This window comes from Canis lupus, chromosome 11 (genome assembly GCF_011100685.1).
Source record: "Canis lupus familiaris isolate Mischka breed German Shepherd chromosome 11, alternate assembly UU_Cfam_GSD_1.0, whole genome shotgun sequence".
NCBI classification, from domain to species: Eukaryota; Metazoa; Chordata; class Mammalia; order Carnivora; family Canidae; genus Canis; species Canis lupus.
In genome coordinates, this window is record NC_049232.1 from 50124049 (window position 1) to 50152014 (window position 27966).

At 40.2% G+C, this 27966-nt stretch overlaps 1 long non-coding RNA gene across 1 annotated transcript; it reads right to left on the reverse strand.

Moving 5' to 3' along the window:
- On the reverse strand, positions 1–26356 carry LOC119873932. Its single transcript, XR_005366914.1, has 3 exons — positions 26193–26356; positions 22617–22742; positions 1–48 (listed from the first exon to the last, which is right to left on the reverse strand). It is a non-coding gene; the product is annotated as an uncharacterized LOC119873932 (long non-coding RNA).
- Between the last annotated feature and the right edge of the window lie 1610 nt (positions 26357–27966).

Genomic DNA, 27966 nt, shown 5'->3' on the forward strand with positions numbered 1-27966 from the left:
GGACACCGAGGCTCCTTCCACAGTTTGGTTATTGTCTCACAGCAGTTTCTGGGGGTCAAGAATTTGGGAGTGAATTGTCTGGGAGATTCTGACCTGAGGTTTCTCATAAGCAGTCAAGATGTCAGATGAAGATACAGTCATCTTAAGAAGTCCAGACTAAACTGGACGAGAGCTGGAAAAATTGTTTCAAAAGTAGTTCATTCACATGGCTATCATATTGATGCTAGTTGTTGGTGGGAGGGCTTGGTTCCTCTCCATGTGGGTTTCCTCACAGGGCCGAATGAGTATATTTATAACAGAGCAGCTGGCTTTCCCAAAAACAAATGATCAAAAAGATAGCAAGGTGGGAGATGCCATATCTTTTATTTCCTAACTTCAGAACCCATGAAAGTACTTTCGCAGAAAGTAAGAGATTTTGTTTATCTTCGAATCACTTTTCTTTCCTTATTAAGAAAGTCAGGGTCTTTACCAACTAGAACACTGAGAACACAACCTCCTATTATAGGAATGATAGATAGATAGATGATAGATAGATATTGGAATGTTGTTCTCTATCTCCAATTTATTCTACTTTTTCTACATTATCAGCAACTATAACTCCCATTAACTATGTCAGCATGAAGTGGGGAATGGAGGGAGGGGTTTAGGGCAGCAAAATCAGGTAATACCATTGGGTAAAGAACAGTAGATGGAGCTGGAGAAAGATAAACCCTGGGGAAAAGATATACAGTAAATGATAGATTTTCACAATATCATCTGTTTAGTTACTAGAGAGCTTGACAGTTAGAAGGTTATAGCATCTCAGTCCAGCCAAGCCACACAAAATGAAAGAGTATTAGATTCTGCTACCTGAAAACAGAATACAACCAAATTCAAGAGGGCAAAGAATGAGATCAAAGACCATCTACTTACCATAGAAATACCTCTTATTCAAGTATAAGTCAGTGGGAAAAAAAGCATCAAGCTGATTTTTTAAATGTTGTAGAACAAAGAAAAAGGAATTCATACTCAGTGTGAGAAGAAACCTCTGAATACAATCTAATTTAAGATCCAGAAAAAGAAAATTATAGAAATCTGTTTGCTGGTTTAGCAGTGTATAAAAAAATAAGACTCTTATAAAAAATTAATCCTAGAAAAACTCTTCTGGAAAAAATATAAGGAGAACAGTCCAAGATGTAAGAGAACAGGATGAAATGAACATGGAGATGAGTGAGGAAAGAAAATATATGAACCCAAATATATAATAATATTTAAATCGACATTTGGAGGCGACATTTACAATATGAAAAAAGATGAGGGAAAAGGAATGGAGAAAATGGGATTTTTAAAAATAATAGTTATGGACAACAAAGAAAGAGCTGGACAGAAGAATTATTGATGTTCCTTCCTAAGAATAAAACTTGAGTCAGAAACAGTAATCAAAGATCTATTTTAGGAACATTTTTCTGAGTTGAAAAACACTGGAGTATGAAAGTTAGGAAGGAAAGGGTTGACTCCTTCTCTACACAAGGGTATAAATGACCTCATTCAGATCTCGTTGTAAACATGTCAACAGTATTTTTTCCAAGTAATCTCTAGCTGTAGAACATTATCATCAGGATATGCCTGGTCTGTCTAGGTTGCTTATTTTGAATACAGCAGGAATGTCTGGATTTAAGGAACATAGCTGGAGAATAAGGGGTAATCATGTAAGCATTTTCCTATCCATGTGTAGTTGATGGAATATAAATGAAACGGTCCTTCAAAACCAAAATAGCTCCCTTTGTGAATAAGATTTCCATGCACATTTGTTCAAAATTAATTGGTTCCATGCACATTGTTCAAAATGCGTTGGTTAATCCAAAACCAAAGCCCAAGCCCCAATGTGTTAAAAAACAAAAAAGATATTTTGCAAACTTTTGCAACCTTTTGATGATTTCAGGCTTCTCCAGGAAAAGAATGCTTTCTTTCTACCTGGTGTGTTTGCCTCTATTCTTTGAATTATTCAAAAACTTTGATGAGGAGTGAAATCTATGGCTCTTGAGTCTGCTTTGACTTTTGCATTAGAACAAAGATTGAAAGAATGAATCATGTTCCAGGTAAGACTAATGACAGTAATAATTGTCACTTACTATGAGCCAGGTACTGTGCTATACATTTTCTATCCATGCTTTCATTGAACCTTAACAACAAATGTAAGCAGTAAAGTCATTATTCTACTTTATGTTGAGGAAACTGAGTCTTGGAGAGGGTCATTAGAGGACATTTAAAAGTCTCAACTCAAGTAGCAGAGTTGACATTCAGTCTATGTTATTGGATTGCCAAGCTTGAGTCCTTAACTATTGAGCTTCTTGACTCCCCTTGACAAAAAGATAAATGCATAGACATATTCTGAAAAAAGTTTAGAATTATATGGATAAAGGAAAAACCTTACAGGAATATGTACAAACATGTTGTGCATAAAGGAACCAGGCTGGCCTCAGGCTTTTATTTGCAATGCTAGTGCCAGAATACAATGGAGTAAGATTTTCAGAGTTTTTGGAAGAGAAATGCTCCAACCCAGATTTTAAAAATTCACTCAAATAGATGTGAAGGCAATCAAAAGACAATCTTCTGTGTGTAACAGACTAAAAGTCTCTATTCACCTATCCTATGAAAAAGCAGAAAGCAAGAAAACAATAACCTTTAAGATTAAGAGACGAATCAAAATTAAAGGGAAAAATAGGAAGATGTAAAAGAATTGGCAACAAGCATTGAAAACCTTTGAAATAAGTCTAAAGAATTATAAACTTGGTTACAAAATGGAATATAGTTGTCAAATTGCAATCCTGATAGAAAGATTATATAATATAAAGACAATTTTAAAAATATAAAAAAATTTAAAGTAAACTCCAGATTACATTAAAAAAGACTAGAAATGGAGATGAGAAAGGGAAGTGTTGCTTCATCATTCATATATAGAAGAAAATCCAAAGATATCATTTCATTTCTTATTTTGGTAATTAGAAAAAAATATAGGTTAGTAATATTTTTGAAAAAGTTGAAAGAGAACTACTAGTGATCTTCAAAAACAGAAGATAATAAAAGAAAATAAAATCACATAACATATAAGAACATATTTTTTTATATATGAAAATAATAAAATTATAAAAGATATAAGACCAAGTATATACATGTTAATTAAATTATCTATGACTTAGTTTCTTATCTATGAGTAGGACTAATAATATCTACCCGAGAAGATATTGTGAAAATGAAAATGGTTACTATACATCAAGTGTTTAGAATGATGTCTAGCACATCATAAATACTATATAATATTAGCTGTATTATAGTATTCTACTGTATTTTAATTTTTTCTATAGTAATACAATGTTACTTTTTAAAGTCCAAACAGTAAGCAGACATTACTTTTTAAATCGAAAAGAAAAATAAATGTTATTTTAAAAATTAGACAACAGTTTTAGGACAAATTTTTCTTTCTATCTTCCCTTCTACTATATAAAACAATCAACTTTATAAATGATTATTATATATATTAAACATATATATACATTATATATATAATAGAGTGGCATAAAATCTGAGTTTGAGTTTTAAGATCCTTGACCATTATAATTGCACATCCTCTATTTATTTCTCCAAAACTTCTACATTGCCCTTGGTTAGATTCCATTTTTTCTTCTTTAAATTGCACCCCAGGGATTATAGGCACTGAATGTGATCTCATAAACTTCTAGAATTATAAAATATGCATTAGCAATTGTAACACTTGGCATTATGCTAGAGTACAGAAAATTTGCTATGTCCTATCCATCAACATTACCTCAAAGAGGGTCTGAAGAATGCAGCCCAGGTAATTATAAATGTTTGGAGAATCAGTAATAATCATGAGAGTAGATATTAATGTATTTTCCACACCTTTCTTTTTCAGGTTAGGTCCATAGAAATAAAGTAGAGAAATGTTCAGAAAATCTGAGCACAAATGTATGTACACCTACACTCCCACCTACCCAAGAGAAAATCCTTAGATTGAAACAATGAATACTTGCAATGTGAACCCAATCAGACCTTTCGATTCCTGGCTGTGTTACATACTCAGAGATTTAGTTTTCAAAGGATATAAAAGGAGAAATGATGAGACAGATGTGGGACAAGTTATACAACACTGCCTACCACAGAAAACAATCCCCTTGCAGAGACAGGCAAGCACCTGTTTTTCTAATTAAAGTTATCTCACATTTAAGAGGACAGAAAAAAGGAGCGATCAAAACCTTTTTCTAACTTCCATCACTAGGGGCACATTCATCAATGTTTTTGTAGAAATTCTCTTTAGTAGAAATTCACACTAGATGACAGCATATAGGCTTCTCTTTGTTTTCTGGCGTTGCTTTTTAAATACTCTTTCTTAGGCATTTTATTGGGGAACTTTGGGAGAGCGTATCAAGTACTCCTAACATGGAATCATGGAAACTCATCACTCCATCTTAAACCACTTTTTCATCAGGTTAAAACTTTAAATGACACAAACTGAACTTTAAAATTGTTATTTGGAATTATACCTTCCTTGTGGTTCTTAGCACAACTCTTCAACCTAGTTCTAATATCCTAGAATTAGGAAACTATACTAGCATCCACGTACTCCCCATGTTTTAATGATTTTATTGATTTTTTTTTACATGTCCTCTCAGTCATCACCTTTTCAGATTGAATCCATGCTTTTCAACCTTATTCTCTCTTCACCAACACCTTATTGCCTTTGATCACAAAAGCACATTTTCCTAAGACCTTCATATGTGGAAGTACTCAGAGCACTAATAATTTGGTGCTCAAAGAAATATTCTAAAATTTTAGTTCACCCAGTGAAGAAAACCATCAATAAAACAAAAAGACAACCTACTGAATGAGAGAAGATATTTGCAAATGATATATCCTGTAAGGCGTTAATATCCAAAATATACAAAGAACTTTTACAACTCAACACTCAAAAAACAAATGATCTGATTAAAATGCGCACAGGAACCCAATAGACATTTTTCCAAAGAAGACATACAGATGGCCGACAAACACACGAAAAGATGCTCAACACCACGAATCATCAAGGAAATGCAAATCAAAACAATAATGAGCTATCACTTCACACCTGTCAGAACAGCTAAAATAAAAAACACAAGAAATAACAGGTTTTGGCAAGGATGTGAAAAAAAAAAAGGGGGGGAACCCTCTTACACTGTTGGTGGGAATACAAACTGGTGCTTCCACTGTAGAAAACAGTATAGAGGGGATCCCTGGGTGGCTCAGCGGTTTGGCGCCTGCCTTTGGCCCAGGGCGCGATCCTGGAGTCCTAGGATCGAGTCCCGCGTGGGGCTCCCGGCATGGAGCCTGCTTCTCCCTCCTCCTGTCTCTCTGTCTTTCTCTCTCTGTCTATCATAAATAAATAAATCTTAAAAAAAAGAAAACCGTATAGAAGTTCCTTTAAAAATTAAAAATAGAATTACCATATGATTCAATAATTCCATTACTGGCTTTTTACCCAAAGAAAACAGAAACAGTAACTCGAAAAGCTATATACACCCCTAAGTCTATGGAAGCATTGTTCACAATAGCCAAGATATGGAAGCAACCCAAGAGTCCATCCACAGGTGAATAAAGAAGATGTGGTTTATACATATACAATGGAATATTACCCAGCCATAAAAAAGAATGAAATCATGCCATTTGCAACAAAGAATGAAATCATGCTGTTTTCACAACCTGGGTGGCTCAATGGTTGAATGTCTGCCATCAGATCAGGGTGTGATCCTGGAGTCCTGGGATCGAATCCCACAACGGGCTCCTCACAGGGAGCCTGCATCTCCTTCCTCTGCCTTTCTCTCTGTGTCTCTCATGAATAAATAAGATCTTAAAAAAAAAAAACACAATAACATGGATGGACTAAGGGGATATAACACAAAGTGAAATAGTCAGCTAGAAAAAAACAAATGCCATATGATTTTACTCACATGGAATTTAAGAAACAAAGTAAATGAGCAAACAAAGAGACAAACCAAAACAAACAAAACAAAAAACCCCAGATTCTCAAATATAGAGAACAAACTGGTAATTGCCAGAGGGGAGGTGGGTGGAGGGATGGGTGAAATAGATAAAGGGAATCAAGAGTACATTAACTTGGGGTACCTGAGTGGTTCAGTTGGTTAAGCATCTGACTCCTGATTTCAGCTCATGATCTCAGGGTTTTAAGATTGAGCCCCATGTTGGGCTCAGCACTTGGCACAGAGTCTGCTTGAGATTCTTTCCCCCTCCCATTTCCTCCCCTTCTGTTCCTCCTCCCTTGCTTGCACTCTCTCTCTTTCTCTCTCTCTCTCATAAATAAATAAATAAATAAATAAATAAATAAATAAATAAATAAATAAATAAATAAAATCTTTAAAAAGAGATGAGCACTGAGAATTATATAGAATTGTTGAAGCATTATATTCCACATCTGAAACTAATATATATCTTATGTATCTTAATTATACTTGAATTTTAAAAATTAAAAATAAAGAATAAGTCATCATTGATGCAAATAAATAAGTAAAAAAAATATTTGTTCAATGTCTATTTAATGGCTGTCAGGAAGAAATTGGCTTCTACTAATAAGAGAGAATACTGCTTGCTTTATATCAAAAATGTGCACCATCAAAAAATATTGAAGTGCAAGCAGCTGACAAAATATTGTCTGAGTATTCACTGCCTCTCCCATTTCCTCCTAACAAGAGTGGATTTTGGCTGCAGGACAGGCACCCAGACCCTCCTTTGCTCTGCTAAACCTGAGAAATAAGTACATTTGGAGGAAAAAAACAAACCTAAAGAAACCAGAGAAACTTGGTTATTCTCCATCATAAAGGGCTCAAGTAGAAAGGGAAGGAGAACAGAGAAGTCCAACATAGGGCTGAGTAATAGAAGAGTTTGCAGGAGAAAAGAGAGGGGGATCATTCACTTCAAAAACCACTGCCAGACGTGTGCGCGTGAGTGCTGTGTGTACGCCTGGGGATGGAATTGAAGAACATTCTCTTCCAGAACATTTACTATTTATTAATCATATTCTGCCATTTTAGCATTTCGTCAAAAGATACTGAGAAGATATGAAATGCTTCCAATTATATTTTCCTGTCCTAATCATGGGATGTATTTTTTCATTCATGTAACACCACAGGGTGATAGGTCCAAGTGGAGCTCCAGATATATGTGGGTTACAAAGATAAGCCATTTATTAGATAGGCTGACCATAAAAAAACAATTTAGTGTCTTGAAATTGCCTCCATTTCACTGTTTTTCCATCTTTTATGATTAGACAGCCATTTGCCTCTTGATCTTCACCAGTAACAGCAATAAATGGTAACATGCAGATATAGATGCAGTTCAGCTATCTTTAAAAACGTGTTTTTCCAGATTTTCTGATAGTAAAACATTTGCCAATTTTTTGGCAATTCTTGTTTTCTCCATAGATTTCCTTTGTGATTTTTTTTGAACCAGACAACTTCTTGCAAGGCATATTTAAATTTTACATATTTACATGGCAGTTGACAGGTTAGAAATAAAATAAGTTATCCATTCCAGATAAATAGCACCATGTCATGTGTCATGGGTTGTGTCCCCCACAAAAAAAGATATGTTGAAGCTCTAACCTCCAATACCTCAGAATGTGACTTTATCTGGAAATAGAGTCTTTTAAGAAGTGATAAAGTTAAAATAGATCATTAGAATGAACCCCAATCCAATATGACTGGTGTCCTTATAAAAAATTGAAATTTGGACATAGAGATAGACTTGCACTAGGGAGGACAAGATGAAGAGATGTAGGGAGAATGTCATGTGGGGGTAGTGGACTGGAGTTCCACAGGTAAACCAAGGGACATCTGGGACTGTTAGGAGTTATATGAACAGTTAGGTAGTCAGAGCCAGGGTCCCCAACAAGAAAATATGCAGTCAGAACAGCTCAAATAAAACAGCACTGACATTCTGTTTTCCAGCTTAGACAGGACTGCACTGACATTCTGCTTTTAAGCCTTTGCACAAATGACTTCTGAAAAATGTCCTAGAATAAGACAATTAACCATAAAAGCATTGTCAATATCATGGGCAGGGGCAGTTAAGACCTAAGCCTCCGGATGTCAGCCAAAAAAAGGACCATCAGCACATGGACATTAACCTAATAAGTAGACAGACACGTGACCAAAGCCCTGATTGGCAGGACTCAGCACACCCTGATTGCTTAAGAAAGTTCTGCAAAAGAGCTCATAAAACCCCCTAAACTTAGAAACTCCTAGGGCAACTCACTCAGGCCCCTCTCCCTCTCCAGGAGCTTCATACTCTTGCTCAATAAACTTTGCTTTGCTGCCCACTACTCTGGTCTACCTCTTCATTTTTTGAAGCAGCTCAACCAAGAGCCCAGGCCCTAAGGGAACAAAACTCCTGTAACGAGACTACCAGAAGCTGGAAAAGGCAAAAGAGAATCCTTACACTATAGGTTTTAGAGAGAGCAGGGCCCTACCAAAACCTTAATTTCAGATGCTTGTAGCCTCCAGAATAGTGAGACAATATATTTGTTGTTCTAAACCACCGAGTTTGTAGTACTGTGTCATGGCACCCCAGCCAACAAATACATCATATATTAAACAGTCTCAGTGGTTTGGCTGACTATCATTACTGTAACGAGGGGACTATGGGCTGGATGTGTTCAGGATTCCTGTGGTCTGCACCAGGTAATTTGCAGTCACTCCTTGTGAAAGTACTTGATAGGTAAGTGTCTTCCCTATGAGGAATTTTTTTCTCTTCACTTTTCCTCCCTTCCTTCTTTCCTTCCTTCCTTTGTTCCTTCTTTTTTAAAGTTCACCTTGATTATGTTGTCTCCCTTCGCAAGATTGGGTCAATTTGCATTTTTTAAGTATTTAAGGAGTTGCTCATGGAAACCTGAGTTCATTAGAACCATATCCTCAATGTATTCTAATTTAATTTCAGCATTTCAGCCTGATGCCCAGGTGAGTCTCCTGGCTCATTGTCAACCACTTAATATGACTTGGTTAACCCCCATCTCATCTGTCTCAATCCTGGGGCAGAGCTCAGCAATATAATCAAAATGTCCCTTCTCGCATTACTAGTTTCTTCTTACACTGAAATTTTAATTGTACTTTGTGCCCCAGCAAAATGTTCTTGGCTTTAACATGGCTGTATCATAATGGCTAAATCAGAATAGTTAATCTTAATACCTGCCCCAAACTAGCAATCCAAGAGCAAGTCAGTAACACTAGTATTCAGATACACTGAGATTGATCCAGGTTCCACCTGAATGATAACCACTGCCTGAAGGCTGTGGAAAAAGACAACATATGTAAGATGTCCTTAGGGAATCTTCCTCTGCCTTAACACCCTCCCTCTCTAACTGCTCAAACACACTCCAATCCTGAGATCTGAAGGGAGGCCTTAGGTGAGGCTAGAATAACCCAGATCGTAGAGATTAAGATACAGGAGATGCCACATTCTAGCTGCATTTCAGGCTGGTGCTACCGATGGTCATACCAGAATTGTTACAAGGCAATAAATGATTAATCATCAGATGGATTGTATCTATCTGCACTCAGCCACTTGGGTAACCAGTTTAGTCTTTTCCATAGTCTCCTACTGCATCCAATTTATGTAAATCAACTTTGGTATAAATTGATTGCAATGTTTCCCTAGCTCTTCTTCCCATCAATATCCCCTGCAATATGACTTTGCAGCTCCTCACACTTAGAGAGAGAGGAACTAGACTTGCAACTTGCTTGAACCACTATAATACAGCAAAAGTGATGGTGTACTAGTTTCACATGGCCTCAAGAGGCTGTGCACACTTCCGCTATATCTCTTTGGAACCCTGGCTCTACCATAGAAAAAGCCTGGCAAACCTAATAGGGAATGGTGGACCATGTGAAGAAGAAAGACAGGGCTCCAACAGACAACTAGCCAATCCCCATAGGCTTAGCCTTAGCAAAGCTGCAGCTGACCACAGACACATGGAGCCCAGTTGAAACCAAAAGATTTGCCTAAATGAATTCAGACTAAATTGCTGAACCATAAAATTATAAGCTCAATAGTCATTCTTTTTTAAGCCATTAAGTTTTGGAGCAGTTTGTTTTGCAGAAATAATAAATGATAGCAATAACAAAGACATCCTTCCATTAATGATATAAAAACTATCAGTGTGATATTTTTAAAAAATAACTGAAATCATGGGTCTGATATGCTAATATATTTTTCTAATATACAATAAAATGAATAGGTTGTTATTAAATTCTCTCACAAACGTTAAAGAAATTGGGAAAAAGAAGATACTATTCCAGGCAAGGCAGATGGTCAAGAGGACACTTAGAGAGGAGAGAAAATTTAAGTAGATTTGGAAGAACATGTAGGATGTGACTGCATAGAGATCAGCCAGGACAAAAAACTGGATTAGGGAGGAAAAGGATACTCTACAAATATACAGTACATTTGTGGGACAGTGAATAATTCAGCATGGTTAAGACATTGTTTTGTGAAGTTCTAAATCTGGAAAAAGAATTTGGTTTTGAGAAAAACTTTAAAGGAAATTAATGTTTTCACTTGAAAAGCTAAAAAAAAAAATCACCATCTGTTCTTTCAAACTGAGACCAATGTATTTCAACACATTCTAACCTCACTTTTAACCTAAAGAAGTTGATTTTCAAGGATCACAACTCTCCTTTAAAGTCCTTTTTCATGATAAGGAACAGAGAATGACTTGCCATTCCTACATTAAATGATTTGGATGCAGTATGAGGCAGTTCTAGAGCTGGTAACAAAGTAAACAGAAAATGCCAGTGACACCAGCTGATGCTTGTTCAGCAGCTAATGAGCTGTGTTACTTTGAGCAATGACATGTCTCTGGATCTCAGCCTCCTTATTCATCAAATGCATAGGGTTAAACCAGATGATCTCTAAGATCCCTTCCAGCTCTAAAATTCTGTCATTCTCTGTCAGAGGTTTAGTCAGACAAGCAGTCATCAAGAGATGGTCAAATTCAGTGCTGATTCAGCCCACTGGGCTTCTGAGTTCTTAAGGGCAGAAATGATGTGGTCCTGGTTTACCAAGCCCTGAGTGCCGCTCCATGTGTAACAGCTCAGTGTAACTCAGGATCTTTCCTGTGTGTGTGTGCGTGTGTGTTGAAATGAGGGTGAATAATGATAAAGTTAGGGTCTTATGACTATATTATATTTAGTCAGTCTGAAAGATTATTATGTTTCTAAGAAGTACTTAAGAGATTGAGTCACACTTTGCCTGCAAATACTGTCGTCAGGGTTAGCAAATTTCCAAAGCCAGATATCCTTAAAGGGAGCTCCTGGTGATCTCGTCTGGCAATTCAAAACAGCATCTGTTACAGCACTCAAAACAAAGCCCAGTGTCACTGAAATGAATGATAAATGGGAAAGGAGAAGAAGAGAAAGCCTTCTCAGAATCACCACTTATTCAATATCCATCCATTCACTCCAACCCTTTCTAGATTGTAGAAATCTAGAAGTATTTCTAGATTTTGTAGGCATCTAGAAGTTGTAGGCATCAGAGTATAGCAAGGAACAAAACCAATGAAAAATCCCTGCCCTTATGGACCATACAATCTGTTTCCAATTATTCCTTCTTTTTTTAAAAGATTTTATTTATTTGTTAATGAGAGAGAGAGAGAGGCAGAGACACAGGCAGAGGGAGAAGCAGGCTCCATGCAGGGAGCCTAATGCAGGACTCGATCCCTGGACCCCAGGATCACATCCTGGGCCAAAGTCAGGCGCTAAACCGCTGAGCCACCCAGGGATCCCCAATGGCTGAGAGGAAAGCAAGTGCACAGGGAGGGCAGATGCATTCCATTTGGAAAATGGTGGTGGTTCTGTGTGGCTGGAGCAGTCATTCTACACCTCATTGCACAGGAAGATCACCAGGAGAGCCTTTCCAACCACAGATACCTTGACCCTACCACCAGATTGATAAAGTCAGAATCTTTAGGGGTAGAGTACAGGCCTCCCTGTACTCTAAAAAATTTTTAATTTAAATTTTAAAGCTCTTCAGGTTCTAAACAACTCTAAACTATAGCCAAGGTAGAGAACTATTAGGCTAGAATAGCATTTCTAAAATTTTAATGAAAATTCAAAGAGGTTATCAGTCCTGAGTTATCAGACTTCTCCTGGGGTTATGTCCCCTTGGATCTTCCCTCCTTCACTTTAAGCACTGCATTCCAGCCCCACCTCCATTCCCATGCCATCCCCTACTCCCAACTCAAGCAGGGTGCAGTACCCTGGTCCTTGGTTTATCCAGTACTGGACAGAAAGAGCTGAAAGTCAGAGACTCTATATCTGGCTGGCAGTGACTGGCTGGGTGACCAAAACTAACTCACTTCTGTAGGCTTCAGTTGTCTCATTTTGTTAATCTAGCCTCAGGAATTGGATTAAACAATCATTAAGGAAACCCAATATAAAATTCTATAATTGCATTGAAAGCATTTGCTGAACATGATTACGTTATTGAAAATATATTGTGTAATCTCAAGCCTTTTTCCCTGGATATAGAAGTTTTATTTTTTTTAATACAGAATCTATCTTTATAAGCTCATATCACGGTGTAGAAAGATAAGACTTATGAAATATTAACTAATGTTTTGCCCCCAGATTTCTCCCCTCTGCCCTTCTCTCCTAGTCCAGTAGATGATTCTGTGCTTTCTGCCTCAGGGAGAGTGACACATTTGAAAGTAGAAAAATGGGTGTCTTCCCTGCTTTAGTTTCCATAAGTCTAAGCCTTTAGGGCAGAGGCTGTAAAATGGTGGCCCTAGGGGCAAAACTGGGCCATGGAAAGTGTTTTTTGTTTTGTTTTGTTTTGTTTTTACTCACAGTGACTATTTTTCCAAAATGAATTAATTTCCAACATTTAAAATCAGGAAAGTTTGCATAATGTGAAAATTTCCAGCTTCTTCTTGAAAAACAAATGGGAAGACTTGGTAACTTTGGACTTCAAAGAGAGATCCAAAGCATCTTTTTTCCTAGATCAAAGTGTCCTGGAAAGAAGCAAGACCACAGAGCCTTAGCTCGGGCTAAGAGCCACATGCAGCCCCAGGGATTCATCATGAAGATAGTGGGGAGGTCTGCCAGGACCAGGACAGAAGATTGAAAACTCAGTGGTAACACGTGTGGTCCCACAGCCAGGGACTCAGTGGATCAAGGATGGATCTCAGCACATGATTTTGTATACAAACAACAAAAAAGACAGATACTTCCAATTACACCCATCTCAGTCCTAGGTAGGCACTTCAGTTCTAGGTAAGTGCCCCCAGAATTGTCACACAATCCTTTGGGGCAGAGAGAGAAATAGAAAATCCCAAACAGAGGGATTAAGTCTCTGTCACATGAAAGGAATGGAGACTCAAAATAGAAATTAATTTGAATTTTAGAAAAGTAAAAGAAGGGCAGCCCAGGTGGCTCAGCGTTTAGTGCCGCCTTCAGCCCAGGGTGTGGTCCTGGAGACCCAGAATTGAGTCCCACGTCAGGCTCCCTGCATGGAGCCTGCTTCTCCCTCGGCCTGTGTCTCTGCCTCTCTCTCTCTCTCTCTTTCTCTCAATCTCTCTCTGTGTGTCTCTCATGAATACATAAATGAAATCTTAAAAAAAAAAAAAAAGAAAGAAATGTATCTTTTCTGCATGCCTCAGTTTGGGACCTAGATATGTACTCATTATAAAAGGCAGTCAACACAGTAAAATTGTACTTATCTACTTGTTTTTTATGTGCACACACCCTTTTAAAAGGACATCAGGAGGGCAGCCCGGTGGCTCAGCAGTTTAGTGCTGCCTTTGACCCAAGGCCTGATCTTGGAGACCCAGGATCGAGTCCCACGTCGGGCTCTCTGCATGGAGCCTGCTTCTCCCTCCGCCTGTGACTCTGCCTTTCTCTCTCTCTCTCTCTCTGTATGACTCTCATGAATAAATAAATACAATCTTTTTTTAAAAATTAAAAAAAATAACAAATAAAAATAAAAGGACATCAGGTATAGATGAGAACAGTGGTAAGAACATACAACTATGGCTGAATCTTCTCTTCCTGAGACAAAGAACTGGTTCATTTTGAAGAGTTTGGAGATGGACTTGATCTGGACATGTGGTTCTTGACATGATTGGATCATGGACTCCTTTGAGTAGCTTATAAAAGATAGAGAACTTTTGTCCCAAAAGTGATACAATGACACTAAATTTTGTGTATAATTCCAGGGGCTTCCCTGGAATTATTCCCCTTCAGAAGCCCATCTGTGGATCTCAAGAAAACCTTCCCCACAGGGGCTGCCTATGCCTGACACTCTCCCTGTCCCCATTTTCTTCCAGAGAGTTTCAGTGAATAAAAGAAAATCCTCAGCCTATTTGGAACACAAAGAAAACTGCCTCCCACAGTCTGTCACCCTGTCACCCTCACCATCTGCAGCCATTTAAAGTGCTTGCCCATTCCCAACCCCCATGGCACCATCCTGCATGGAGGTCAGGTGTGTTCTGAACTCTGCCCTGAGTACCTTCTTTGGGGCTGCCTGACATCAATGCACATTATAAATAGAAGGGGATGAGGCCCTGAGTGCTCACCTCACTTCTGGCAGGAGATGCTTAGATTTGCCGCCTGTCAGGAAATTCACTCTGAACACAAAAGAATCCTGGGCAAGAGATGGTCAGTCAGAAAGAGTGCAGAAGTACGTGGCTGAAGGTGAGGCAGAAAGCACACTGTGCCAACTGGAAGGCATAGCACACGGTTCAGTTGACTCAGCTAATGCAAACCTCTATCCAGACACCATACCACATTGCTGGAGCCTCCTTTGTGGGAACAACTGGTTTGACTTGATGGCACCATGGAAAAAAAAAATAGAAGCTAGTAACATGAGTCTGGTCATGGAGGACCGACTCATCCATCACACATACACTGGGCACTACTGTACATTGGGCCCTGGGCCAGGTACTCTGGAATCCCAGGTGCACCCACCTTCCTGCCCTCCAGGAGCACATCCACCATGCAAGAGGTTGGGGCCAGGCAATACCCACATCATGTCCTCAATGTGGTCAAGGTTACCCCTGGCTCCACTGACCTACTGTGAGGCCTCCAGAAAGTTGCTTTCTCCTCAAGAGCCTCCTTTTCCTTATTTGAAACATGAAGATGTTGGACATGACGATCCTGAAGGTTCTCTTCCAAGCTGTAAAAATTCTCTGATTCCTCTGGCCTACATACAAAGCTTTTGCAGGAAATTTTATGGCTATCTTTGAGCCACTAGATGGCAATTGTACTTAGTTAAGGAGGAATGCTGACTTTGAAGAATCACTGTGGAGGAGAAAGAAAGAAAGAAAGAAAGAAAGAAAGAAAGAAAGAAGAAAAAAGAAAGAAAGAAAGAAAGAAAGAAAGAAAGAAAGAAAGAAGAAAGAAAGAAGTAAAAGGAAAAGGACGGCCTGTCCTTACGTAAAAAGCCTAATCTCCCGGCCCTCTCCTCTCTCATCCGTCCTTCCTTCTCCTTCTTCTTCTTCCTTCCTCCCCTCCCTCCCTCCCTCCCTCTCCTACCTCCCTCCCTCTCCTCTCCCTCCCTCCCTCTCCCTCCCTCCCCTCATCCCTCCTCCCTCCTCCTCTCTCCTCCCTCCCTCTCCCTCCCTCCCTCCCTCCCTCCCTCCCTCCCTCCCTCCCTCCCTCCGCCCTCCTCCCTCCCCTCCCTCCCTCCCTCCCTCCCGAAAGATGCTTAAGGAAGGGAGGAATTGTGTAGAGTTAAACAGATGACATTGAAATGCAAAGCAGCTAATAGTGTCTGCTATCCATATAATAAAATAGGCTTAAGCAGTTATCAAACCAATATATCTAACTCATCTGTGCTGATTCAGCAGGCACTTGTCTGTGGCTGTGGTTTGGGAGCAGGCAGCAGAGTGCTCTGCACTGATTTCAAGAGACCTACTTCCAGTCCCAGCTGTTCCTCTATGAGGCTGTTGGACTTTGGTGAATCGCCCATCCTCCCTCTGCCTTGGTCTCTGCATCTTTAAAAGGAGAAGGAGCTCAACCATACTCTGTAAATTAGCCCCTAGCTCTAGCATTAAATGAGTATCTAAATAAGATTGCCAAATGCCACTTAATAAAGATTCCCAGCACTAAATACGAATGAGAAACTCCAATATTGTTGACCTCTAGGACAAGAGAAAGAAGCCTTATTGCCACATACACATTTTCAACACAACATGCTGCTACCACCATTTGAGGCAGCTTGAGAAGTATCTGCCCCTGGCCAAAGTAGTCATTTCTAAATTAAGGTAAACATCCTTTAAACCTGAAATTTGCTTCTGCTCAAGGGAGTGTGCAGTAGACCCAACTTGTCTGGCAGACAAACTGTCTCATCCATGAGCAGGCAAACAGCTTCCAATGGAATTTCCACAGGAAAGCTGTGGGGCTCCTTTTCCAGGCCACTACCATTTCTTTCTGTTCTTTGTTACTTCACCTGGCTTCATTTCCTCCCACTTTCCTTCCTCTGGATGTGTCTAATTTCACTCTGGTGGGGACAGGGAGGTACTCATGGCTCTCAAGAACAGAAAATATCCCTTGCTAGTGCTATAGACACAAATGAGTTAGCACACCAATCTAAAGCCATTTCTTAAAGTGTAGTCTATTGACTATGTGTATTAGAATTAGTTACTAAATGTGCTAAAAATGTACATTCTAAGGGCACCTGGCTAGCTCAGTTGATGGAGCGTGTGACTCTTGATCTTGGGATTGTGAGTTTGAGCCCCACATTGGGTGTAGAGATTACTTAAAAATAAAATCTTTTTAAAAAATGCACGTTCAAATCCTACCTGGATCTGCTGAAACAGGATCACTATAGGGAAGCCTGGAATGTGATTTTCACAAGCACCCAGAAGATACAAAATTTTGAGCTCCATTGCCTGACAACAAAGCCCCTCATCAAGGTCAAGGTTACTTGAGTTACAGGCCATTTTGTGGAATTCTAGGCACTGAAACTGGAATAAGGGCTAATGGTGCATGATTTGAGAAGACATATGTGGTATTTGTTGACACAGAAAAAAAATATCTGAGAGGTAGCTCAGGTGGGACTTCTCTGAGTGGCACTGCTTCTGTAGAATCCAGGCCTGCTTATTTTCTTTTCTTTTCTTTTCTTTTTTTTAAGATTTTATTTATTTATTCATGAGAGACACAGAGAGAGAGAAAGGTAGAGACAAAGGCAGAGGGAGAAGCAGACTCCATGCAGGGAGCCTGATATGGAACTCGATCCTGGGTCTCCAGGATCATGCCCTGGGCTGAAGGCGGCGCTAAACCGCTGAGCCACCTGGGCTGCCCTCATTTTCTTTAAAGGTGGAAAAATTTACATTTTCTTTCCCAAATTCATCAGAACCAAGGACAGCAACTCACCCTAATTAGCCATCTCACAAGAGATTGGTAAATAAACTAGAATGTTATTTCATTAATTATAAGGAAAGGCAGAACTGTTAAGCAAACTGGAATATTCATATCAGCATGCCAGGGAGTTGTCCTTTTTTAGAAAAATCTACATAGGAAGACAAATTACCATTAGCAAGTGGTTTGAGGCGTATGGAAGTTAGATGATGTTAAGATCATGAAATGTGGTAACCAGAGACACAATCTTCGTCAAAGGAAGGGAGATAAGAACAGACCTGCCTGCCATTTAACTAAGCACCTGCTATGGATAGACACTGTCCCTATTTTTAATCTTGTAAGGAATACACTTGGCAAAGGAACAAGAATCTCTTTGCTAGCTGGTCTGAGCACCCTGTGTGTGAAGACCCAATGATAAATCCTTGCTGTCTTGGGTGGGGGATGCTATTTTTTCCCTAGATCCTGGTGGCCATCACATGTATCAACTCGGTCTTTATTCTGTTTCATTATAAGACAACTGAACAGGATTCTGAGATGCACGTTAGTCCTACTGACTGATAAAATGTCTTAGGGCAATTTCTTCTGCAAATAGGGTTCTAATTCATTACCCATAATTTTGTTTGCATTTCCAACCTAATCTGCAAATTGCTAAATACATATTTTAGCAAAATGAGGCATAACAAAGGAAATATTTGTGTTCTTACTGAACTATGTTCAAATTATGGGCACGTTTGATTCTTAACATCTCTTCTAATTTATAGCCGAAGCAGCCTTAGATGGAATGGAGGCAACCTGCACAGGCAGTGCACATCTAACCTATACATATCTGAGTTTCAGACTCAGCTTCCAGTCTAGGTCACAATGGTGTGCACAGCCTCCCTGATGTTCCATGGGTCCACTTTGTTACCACTAGTTAATGTCATTTCAGGTCTACTGATGTGATATGTCATCTTGAGGTTTATAGGTTAAATTTTTCCTATAATCAACTTAAATTTAGGGGAAAACACAAAGCCAGAGAAAGCACATGTATTGAAGGCTTGCTTATGCTTGTAACAGCTGCTGGGACTGCTGAAATAGAAAACACTGGCTTCTTTCCCAAGATCTTATATTTAAAGTAAAAATATAATATCATTGTATATATAAAATGGTCAAAGCTTTGGAGAAATAATACTCTTAGCCCTGGTCCACATTTTCCTATTTCAATGAAGAGAATGGGATTATCACATAGAAGAAAGCCTAAGGCACAGATAATACAAAATAAATAATTTACCAGACATTCATATTTTCATTCATAATGCACTTTTAAATTCTACAGTACAATGTGGAAATAGAAGTAAAGTGTTCTGAAAAACATATTTTAGTGTAGGCATTCTCTGACCACACTATCCTGTCTTTTTAGAACTTTCTAGCCTCTGACCCTACTTGGTCTCTGATCTTTATAAGATCTTCAGCGACATGAGTAGTTCATTTTATCTCAGCCTTTCACTTTGCATCAGTCCCTTCCTGCATCATCCTTCCCTCTCCTGCCCAAATCCCATAGCCCATCAGTTCTACTCTCTACCTAGATAACCCAACTCCTTCATCCCTTTGCCCTGATATTACTTCTGTTTTATAATCCCCAGTCCTGAATAATCCAAACATATCTATCTTCTCCAGCTCTGCACACTAGTAGCCAAGCATTAAAGAAATACACACAGCTCGGTGGATTGATGCTACCATAGTGTTGGGATTTCCAGTCTCATCTGGGTCACCAGTGCTGCTAGCCAACCCTATCTGTTTCCCCAGTCACTGTTCTTTTAATCTTCTTCTCCATGGTAGGCCCAAGCTTGTGCCACTTTTCTAATGCTCTGTAGCCTACCTCAAGTATTCCCATTTTCTTTACCTTATGAATTAAGATGACCAGGATGAGGTTCCTCAGTTCTCTATTCCCTCTCATGAATTTATCTATACCCAGTGACTTAAGAGGATGTATGCCTCAAGGCCAGTATCAGCGCTCTTGAATTTATTCTCCTCCATTTCCATTCAGGAAGTTGTTCTATCAAATGATTCATTTGTTCTGTTTCTTCAACTTCTCCTTCCTTCTGGTTTCATCTCATCTAAACTTAATCATGTTCAAGTCTCTTCCAAAAAATAACAAATAAAACTCCCACCATCCTACATGCCTTCTCTGGCTATCACTGGATACATTTTTCTCTTATATCCAGGTCTCTGGAGTCATCTCCATTCAGCTTTGTCACTTCTTTGCTCTGCCCCACAAATCTACAGAAACTGCTTATCCTAAAGTCATCAATGACTTCCTTATTGTTAAAGCCAGTGAGTAGCTGGTTATTTCATACTTGACTTCTCTGAGATATTTGGCATCACTATCTGCTTTCCTTTTGAAATTCTCTTCTCTAATTCCCTGTAGGTATGTAAGCTGTAGGTATTCTGATGACTCTCAAATAAATCATATCTCCAGCCCAACCCTCTGCTTGGAAGTACAGACCCTCATATTGAACTGCATGCCAAATTCCTCACCTGGATCCGGATGTAACATATCCAAAATGGGTCTCATTTATTTCTCCCAAAAGTTCTTCCTTCTGTGTGCCCCAATTGCCGAGTCAGAAGCCTGGGAGTCATTCTTAACTCCCCCTACCCTCAACTGCCATCCTTTTGGCCAATGGTTACCAAATTCTTTCTTCTCTACTTCTTAAAAAGGAGGCCTCATTTATGACCTACCTATTAAAAGAATAAACCGACTGTTCTCCTACTTCTGATCTCATCCTAGATAAATCTTTTTTTTTTTATTTATGATAATCAGAGAGAGAGAGAGAGAGGCAGAGAGAGGCAGAGACACAGGCAGAGACACAGGCAGAGGGAGAAGCAGGCTCCATGCACCGGGAGCCTGACGTGGGATTCGATCCCGGGTCTCCAGGATCGCGCCCTGGGCTAAAGGCAGGCGCCAAACCACTGCGCCACCCAGGGATCCCCCTCATCCTAGATAAATCTTATGTGGATATTAGAATTATGTGGTTTTCAATCTGCTCTTCATATATAACTTCTATTCACTGAATGAAAACATTGGACTTGGGAAGAGTGAACCCAGCTGCAGTGAGGAGTGCCAAGTGTCAGGCTGATTTCTTTTTTCAATATTTGTGTTGAACAGATGAGACTTTTTTCAAAGTATAATCATCTTGAATTATGTATCTTCAAGCTGCTTTAAGCAGAAAAGTAAAAGAAATAAATGTGTAAATGTTCAGGAGAAGATTGGGCCATGAAAATAATCACAGTGAAATCATTTGGTGGGACTATGCCAGGTTCTTATAATAAGAATAAATTTCATCCGTTCTCTCTGAAATGGAGGGACTTGAGATCCTAAACTACAAAGTTCCATCTTTGTGCTCTAAGTAAGACATGAAGATAAACTAGAGGACAACAATGTGCCTTCCACCCCCTCAGTAGTCCTTCTGACACACATGGGTAGATAGTCACCCTACCACTCAGAGCCCTACTCTGGGTCTTCACGATGCATTTTCCAGAACCATCTGGAAGGTGTTTTGGAAGAAAAAGATCTATAGAGAACTTCAATGTTTATGAAACATTTCAAATTAATCAGACTCAAATTGTTATATCAGAAAAATTAAAAGAAGAACAAAAATGAACTAAATACCAGCCAAGATTCATTTCAGCTCAAAATTCTGTAATCTCTTGAAGTCACTGGTTTTTAACTTTGGTGACAGTGGGGGTGGGGTAGATGCTTCAAATTCCTTTGAGAATCCAGCTGAAAAAAAAAATGGATTCTCTTTTCTGGAAGATGTTCTCTGTCTCTGTCTCTGTCTCTCTCTGTCTCTCTCTGTCTCTCTGTCTCTCTGTCTCTCTCTCTGTCTCTCTCTCTCTCTCTCACACACACACACACACACACACACACACACTGCTTTATGTATGATTTCAGAAGTTTCATACCATTCCAGTTTAAGACCTCCTTTCTATCTCTGGCCACTGATTAAGCATGAATTTGAATACAATTGAAAGATTTTCTTTTGTAATCAGACAAATTTAAGATTTCTACCTCAAAGTACCCAGCCTCTCAAAACTGGTCTTCTTCTATTTCTTTTTTTTTAAAGGTTTTATTTATTTAGCCATAAGAGACACAGAGAGAAAGAGGCAGAGACATAGAAAGAGAAGCAGGCTCCTCACAGGGAGCCCGATGCGGGCGGGACTTGATCTCCAGACCAGAATCACACCCTGAGCCAAAAGCAGAAGCTCAACCACTGAGCCACCCAGGTGTCCCGGTCTTCTTCTATTTCTTTTTTTTTTTTTAATATTTTATTTATTTATTCATGAGAGACACACACACACAGAGAGGCAGAGACACAGGCAGAGGGAAAAGCAGGCTCCAAGTAGGGAGCCTGACATGGGATTTGATCCCGGGACTCCAGGATTACGCCCTGGGCTGAAGGTAGGCACTAAACCACTAAGACACCCAGGGATCCCCCTCTTCTTCTATTTCTTGAGGACTCTTGCAATGGATTTCCCTGGGGTACCCAACTCTCAGCTCAGCAGAGAGTACTGTTCTTAAGGCAGTGTGTCTTAGACAAGAACCTTTGAGGGATTTGATCCTTCTCCTATCTTCATGCCCATCCCCATAGGTCTGGCTACCTCATGGCACTGATTGGCTTTCCTTTCCAGTTAGACCCTAAGGCTATGATCAGATTTAGAAACTAGATCAGAAGTGAGATGTTGGAGGTTAAAGGGGTTCGAGCTGCTCTTTTCCTAGAGAGACAAGAAAAAATTGATTTTGTATACCACGGGTTTGAGTAAGAGATAGGTGCCTGGATAAAGGGAGAATTGGTGCCATTAAAATGAAGCTTTTAAGAGTTTTGAAGGTGCTGGCAGTTGGACTATGTGAGCAAGACCATAGAACTGGAGCTTGTATCAGGAGGTGAACACTGGGGTTAAACATGTCTCACACTTATATGTTCTCAGTACTCAGATCACTGCACATCTCTGAAAATGGGGGAGAGTATTTGGTATCTGAGGAAGCATTATTCTCACTGCTTTATTATCACCATTGCTATGTGCACTCTAATCTTTCTGTTACTAATTCCCACTCTGGTTTCCCCACATCCTTCAGTTTCTGGGAATTTCTCTCTGCATGATTTCCTAATGGCTGTTTATTTACCACTTGCATTTCCCTACCATTTAAAAGCTTTTTCAAGGATTTCAACAAATACTCACAATTTCATCTGACTCCCTTTTAATTCCAAGCCATGAGAAAATATTTTGCATGTCATAACAGCTAGATAAACACAAGTTGCAATTTCTCCAACTGATGAAAAAGTCCAATTTTGTTTCATGTTATTTCTGCGGAATTATAGAAAACAAAATGTTGGCAAAGTTCCATGAGGAAAAATAAGAATTTCAGCAGTTTCACCTAATTCCATCCTAATTCCATTACATCATCATTTTCCAAATTCACCAGTTGTCAGACCATATTGCAAAATGTCACCAACAATTTCACTATTTCATGTATTATGAAGAAGAGAATTTTGTTGGGTGCCTAGAGAGAAAGCAGAAGAGGAACTTGTACAAGAGAAGTGTCACATACAATCATGTGTACACTTGCCTCCTACAAATTCTGATAGGTACAGAGAAGACTTTGACAAAGTGTTTCTGTTCATAATGTTTATTTTTTAAAAAGAACAAAAACTGCTAACTTTAGTTTATATCATTGAGCTACCACATGTGTTTGGTATATTATGTAGAATACAATACCCATGAATTAGACACTTCTTGTGGATCTCAAGAGTAGGACCTATCAGCTTGGAGCTCCCTACCACACACACACACAAGCGCACGCACACATTCTCTTCCACTGGTTCATTTCAGGGCATTCTTTATGTTTCACCAGATTGGATAAGTGATTATAAACCCAATGTGGGTGGAGAAGAGACTCCACAACTGAGGATGTGGTGCCAACCTGTTTTGAAAAGAAGAGGAACAGTGAGAAATTAGCAAGCCTAAGTTTTCAACAAAAACTATACCTTTCTCTTCCTGCTCTAATCCCCACAGCACTGAAGACTAAACAATTATTTTTGTATGTAAGCAGTGAAGCCATATAGGGGTTAAGAACACAGAATGCGGGATCCCTGGGTGGCGCAGCAGTTTGGCGCCTGCCTTTGGCCCAGGGCGCGATCCTGGAGACCCGGGATCGAATCCCACGTCGGACTCCCGGTGCATGGAGCCTGCTTCTTCCTCTCCCTCTGCCTGTGTCTCTGCCTCTCTCTCTATGTGTGACTTTCATAAATAAATAAATAAATAAAATTTAAAAAAAAAAAAAAAGAACACAGAATGCCTGGATTTGACTCCTTAATCCAACAGTTACTACCTATTACTATCTCACAGATGTCAGATAAATCATTTCATTTCTTTTTGCCTCAGTTTCCCCACTGTTAAAAGGGAGAATACTACTACTAATAATGATATCTGAGGAATAAATAATATGTATAAGAAATAAATGAGTTAAATGGGTGGCACCTTGTGTCTAGCACACAGTATGCACTATACAATTACTTACTATTCTTGCCTCATATGTTTAAACTATTTTACTGGGATAGGATAAGATTTTGAATTATAATCACTGTCTTTTACAACTATACTTCATTCTATTCTGTGGCTCCTTCCCTTTCACTCAATGGACCACCACTGTCGAGGGGAAAATACAGTAGGGATGATCTGCCAGCTTTCTCCCCCTAATGCCTGAGAAAGGATTAAAAAGCTTCTCTGTTCTGATGTTAGAGGAAAGAGTTAGAAGGGAAACAAAAGAGAAGAGTCTGGTGATGGTATCTGAGGAGGGTCCTTGGGCTCTGACATGCTCCATTCCCCTAAGACTTGCTATAAATGAAGAAACAGTAGAACCCCCAAACAAGAATGAGGACCTTAGAGGAGAACAGATCTCTGCCCTGCATCCCAACTGGACTGAGAAGTGCCAACTTCACAGAACATTCTACCACAGTGTGGCAGTAGTTCAGCAGAGGTGGTTGCAGATGGTGTTGAAACAAGGAAGACCTAAAATATCCCCAGTGGTTTTGTCACTGATAAGAAAGGTATAGGAGTAATAAACCTTCCCTGGGTCCCAGAGAAGTGTGGAGAAGTTTCACGGGGGAAACGAGAAAGTCAAATTAAGGGGATATTACAGTCCTGATGCATGGACACCACAGTGGAAGTAGAGACAATTTAATGGCTAGAGGTCAGTTAGGAACTTGGTGTTCCAGGAGGTGCCTGTGTGGCAGGATAGCGGTGCCTGAGCATAAAGGGAAGTTTTGTACCAACAGTGTGGAAAGGTGCCAATAATCAAGTGTTTGATTCTCTTCTCAATGATGCTGTGATGCTACATAAGGTCCCTGTAGATGCCAATTCTGGGCTTAAGGGTGGAATCAGGGAGGACAAAATCCTGGGTTAACTCAAGTAAAAACCTGAAATGAACAGTTTTACCTGAAAGTAATCAAATTGCCTGCCAGATAGTAAAATGGGGCTTGAAGTAGGAGGATAACTTGCGTTGCAAGGAGCAAAAAAGCATAAGGACTGAAAATTGATACTTGCTAACTTATCAGAGAATGGAAATGGCTAGGACTCATGTTCTAGATACTCCGTAAATTGAGTAACCAATGCCCCAGATTCCAAGATGACACTGGAAATTCTGCTTAGGCAGTCTTGGGTTTTGCCACTTTCTTTCTGAAAGAAGCCCCCGGTGTTGATGGGCTGCTAGAAATGGCAGAAAAATAACAAAGTGAGACATCATAGTAACAGAGGAAGTAAGTGTATGCTATTTATATGAAATTAAGGAGAGGCTATATTGGATACGCTGCAACTAAGGAAAAAGGCAGACAGCCTGGTAGCTGGAGCCCTGAATTTGGGTCAGAGGTCCTAACTTTAAATCCCAAACTTCCCCTCTTACTTAGCTGTGTAATTCTGGGCAAGCAGTTTAGCCCTTCAGAACCTCAGCCTCCTCATCTAAAAGTTTCTTTCCAGATCACCATGAAATAGAAGCAGATATGGAAAGTACTTTTAGGGACACCTGGGTGGCTCAGCGGTGAGTGTCTGCCTTCCACTCAGGGTATGATCCTGGAGTTCCAGGATCAAGTTCCACATCGGGCTACCTGCAGGGACCCTGCTTCTCTCTCTGCCTATGTCTCTCATGAATAAATAATATAATAAATATTTTTTTTTAAAAAGTACTTTCATATAGCCAGACTCATGTAGGTGCTCACTGAGTATCTGCTAAAGAAAAAAAGCCCTTCCTCCAACTCCTTTATTTCTAAACCTTCGTGGATTCTTCCTCCAGGTTTATACCTGTTTACCACATGTGCTTCCATCTCTGGCTGGGGTCTTGCCCTGAATAGATAGATGACCCAGGAACCATGATGCTGCTTCACACGAATTTGATTGTTATTTGCTCTTTAGATTCTAGTAGCCCTGCTCCTTAACCCTGAGCCCCCAACACTGCCAACCACCCCCTACACCACACACACTCACTCTTCACACCTTCCTCACCAACCATGCCAGTGAGGTACCAGGTTGCCAGAGGTGAAATTCATCCTATGTGGCTACAGCCACTGCAGATGTCTCACCCCAGAGACATCTTATAACCAAAAGGGGAGAGACTACCTAAGATGAACAGACAGGTTAGGCTTTATACTTAAGCCAGAGCAAAATTGCACAGCAACATCCCATTGCCTAATTTAAGTGTTGTTCTAGGACCTGGTGCTTGAAGGGGACTCTGTGGAAGAAGCAGAGACAATGAACTCCACTCACCATAACAGAAGAACCTTGGAAAGGAAGTAGTGCCTTTAAAACAGAGGCTCTGGGATCCCTGGGTGGCGCAGCGGTTTGGCGCCTGCCTTTGGCCCAGGGCGTGATCCTGGAGACCCGGGATCAAATCCCACGTCGGGCTCCCGGTGCATGGAGCCTGCTTCTCCCTCTGCCTGTGTCTCTGCCTCTCTCTCTCTCTCTCTCTCTGTGTGTGACTATCATAAAAAAAAAAAAAAAATTTTAAAACGGAGGCTCTTTGCAAAAAGACCCTGAGGCTGGTAGAAGGGAAAAAGGGGATACACAGGGAAAGAACCAGAGATGGAGAGGGGCCCTAGAGGGTTTACCAGTGGGAAGCCTCAGTGCTTCCCTGACAGCTTGATGTATTTCAGTGCCAGAATTGCTGACCATACCCTTTCTGTTTAAGTTAGCACATTTTGTTGGCTTCCTTGTAGGCGTTGAGTTATTCTTTCCTAGCTCCCCGTCTGTATTCACTTTATTCCCTCTAATACACTTATGTCTGGGTCTACATTCTTTTTTTTTTTTTTTAAAGATTTATTTACTTATTATAGACATAGAGAGAGAGAGGCAGAGACACAGGCAGAGGGAGAAGCAGGCTCCATGCACCGGGAGCCCGACGTGGGATTCGATTCCGAGTCTCCAGGATCGTGCCCTGGGCCAAAGGCAGGCGCTAAACCGCTGCGCCACCCAGGGATCCCCCTGGGTCTACATTCTTAACAATGAATTCAAAATGTCCTGTTGTCAGGGCTTTCAGGGAAGAAAAAAAGGAAACAAACAATCAAATGACTACGAAGAAGCAGTGAGGGCAGCTGGAATTGCAACGGGAGGGAAGGCGAAATTCGAGCTGCACTCCATGAGACCTGGAAAACTTCATCAGCTTTTCCAGTTGCTCTCCAGCCTCCATATCCCCAAGGACCTCATTGTCCCTAAAGAAAGCCATTAGTGTGCACAGATTAATGAGACCCTTCAGTCACTGGAACAGGAGAGACACAGTGGGGAGTCTGTTTCTGCACACTTTGCAAGAGGCTTCTGGAAATACCTGGTCCTCTTCTTCCCCCAGTCCCTACCACCCTTAACCCAAGCTCCAGTCAGGGCAGGGCCAGCTGCTTCAACCTTGGCTGCCTGAGGCCTTCTGCTAGAAGAAACAGCTCCAAGGAATCAGAAGATTCTACCGGGGGGACCTGAGCCACCATCTGGGACTCTTGCTTCCATCCAGGGGACACTGTGTCACAGTTTCATCCTTGACAACGGCTTTGGGGAGTTCTTGGAAATGAAAAAGAGATTGTCATGAAAACTTAGGTAAAGACACTAATAGGTATCCACTCTTTGCTTTGGAAATAAGGAATTACTCTCAGTTATGGTGGTGGGGAAGTACACTATCATGGCAACCCTTATGTAAACATGAATTCACTTTCATAGATGAAATTCATTCAGTTGCTACTCACATTTCCTCTGATGGAAAACACTTAGTGCTAGGAGTAGCTCAGTCCTGTATGCAGAGAAGCTGTGTAGCAGCCCCTCATCTCTCTGGAACTTCAATGCCCAGCAAGGATCATATGGCACCATGTGGCCATTTCCTCTCATGATAGCACCAGACCATCTCTACCTCCACAGAGCAGGCACCATGAGTTCTAGCCACTACTTTGTAAGTCTCAGGAGTAAAGGCATTCATCCAGTGATGCTGTGATTCCAGAGTGACTATCTCACAATTCTGGGCAAGGCATGGTGACTTACAACTTTAGTCTCTGCAGGAGCAACT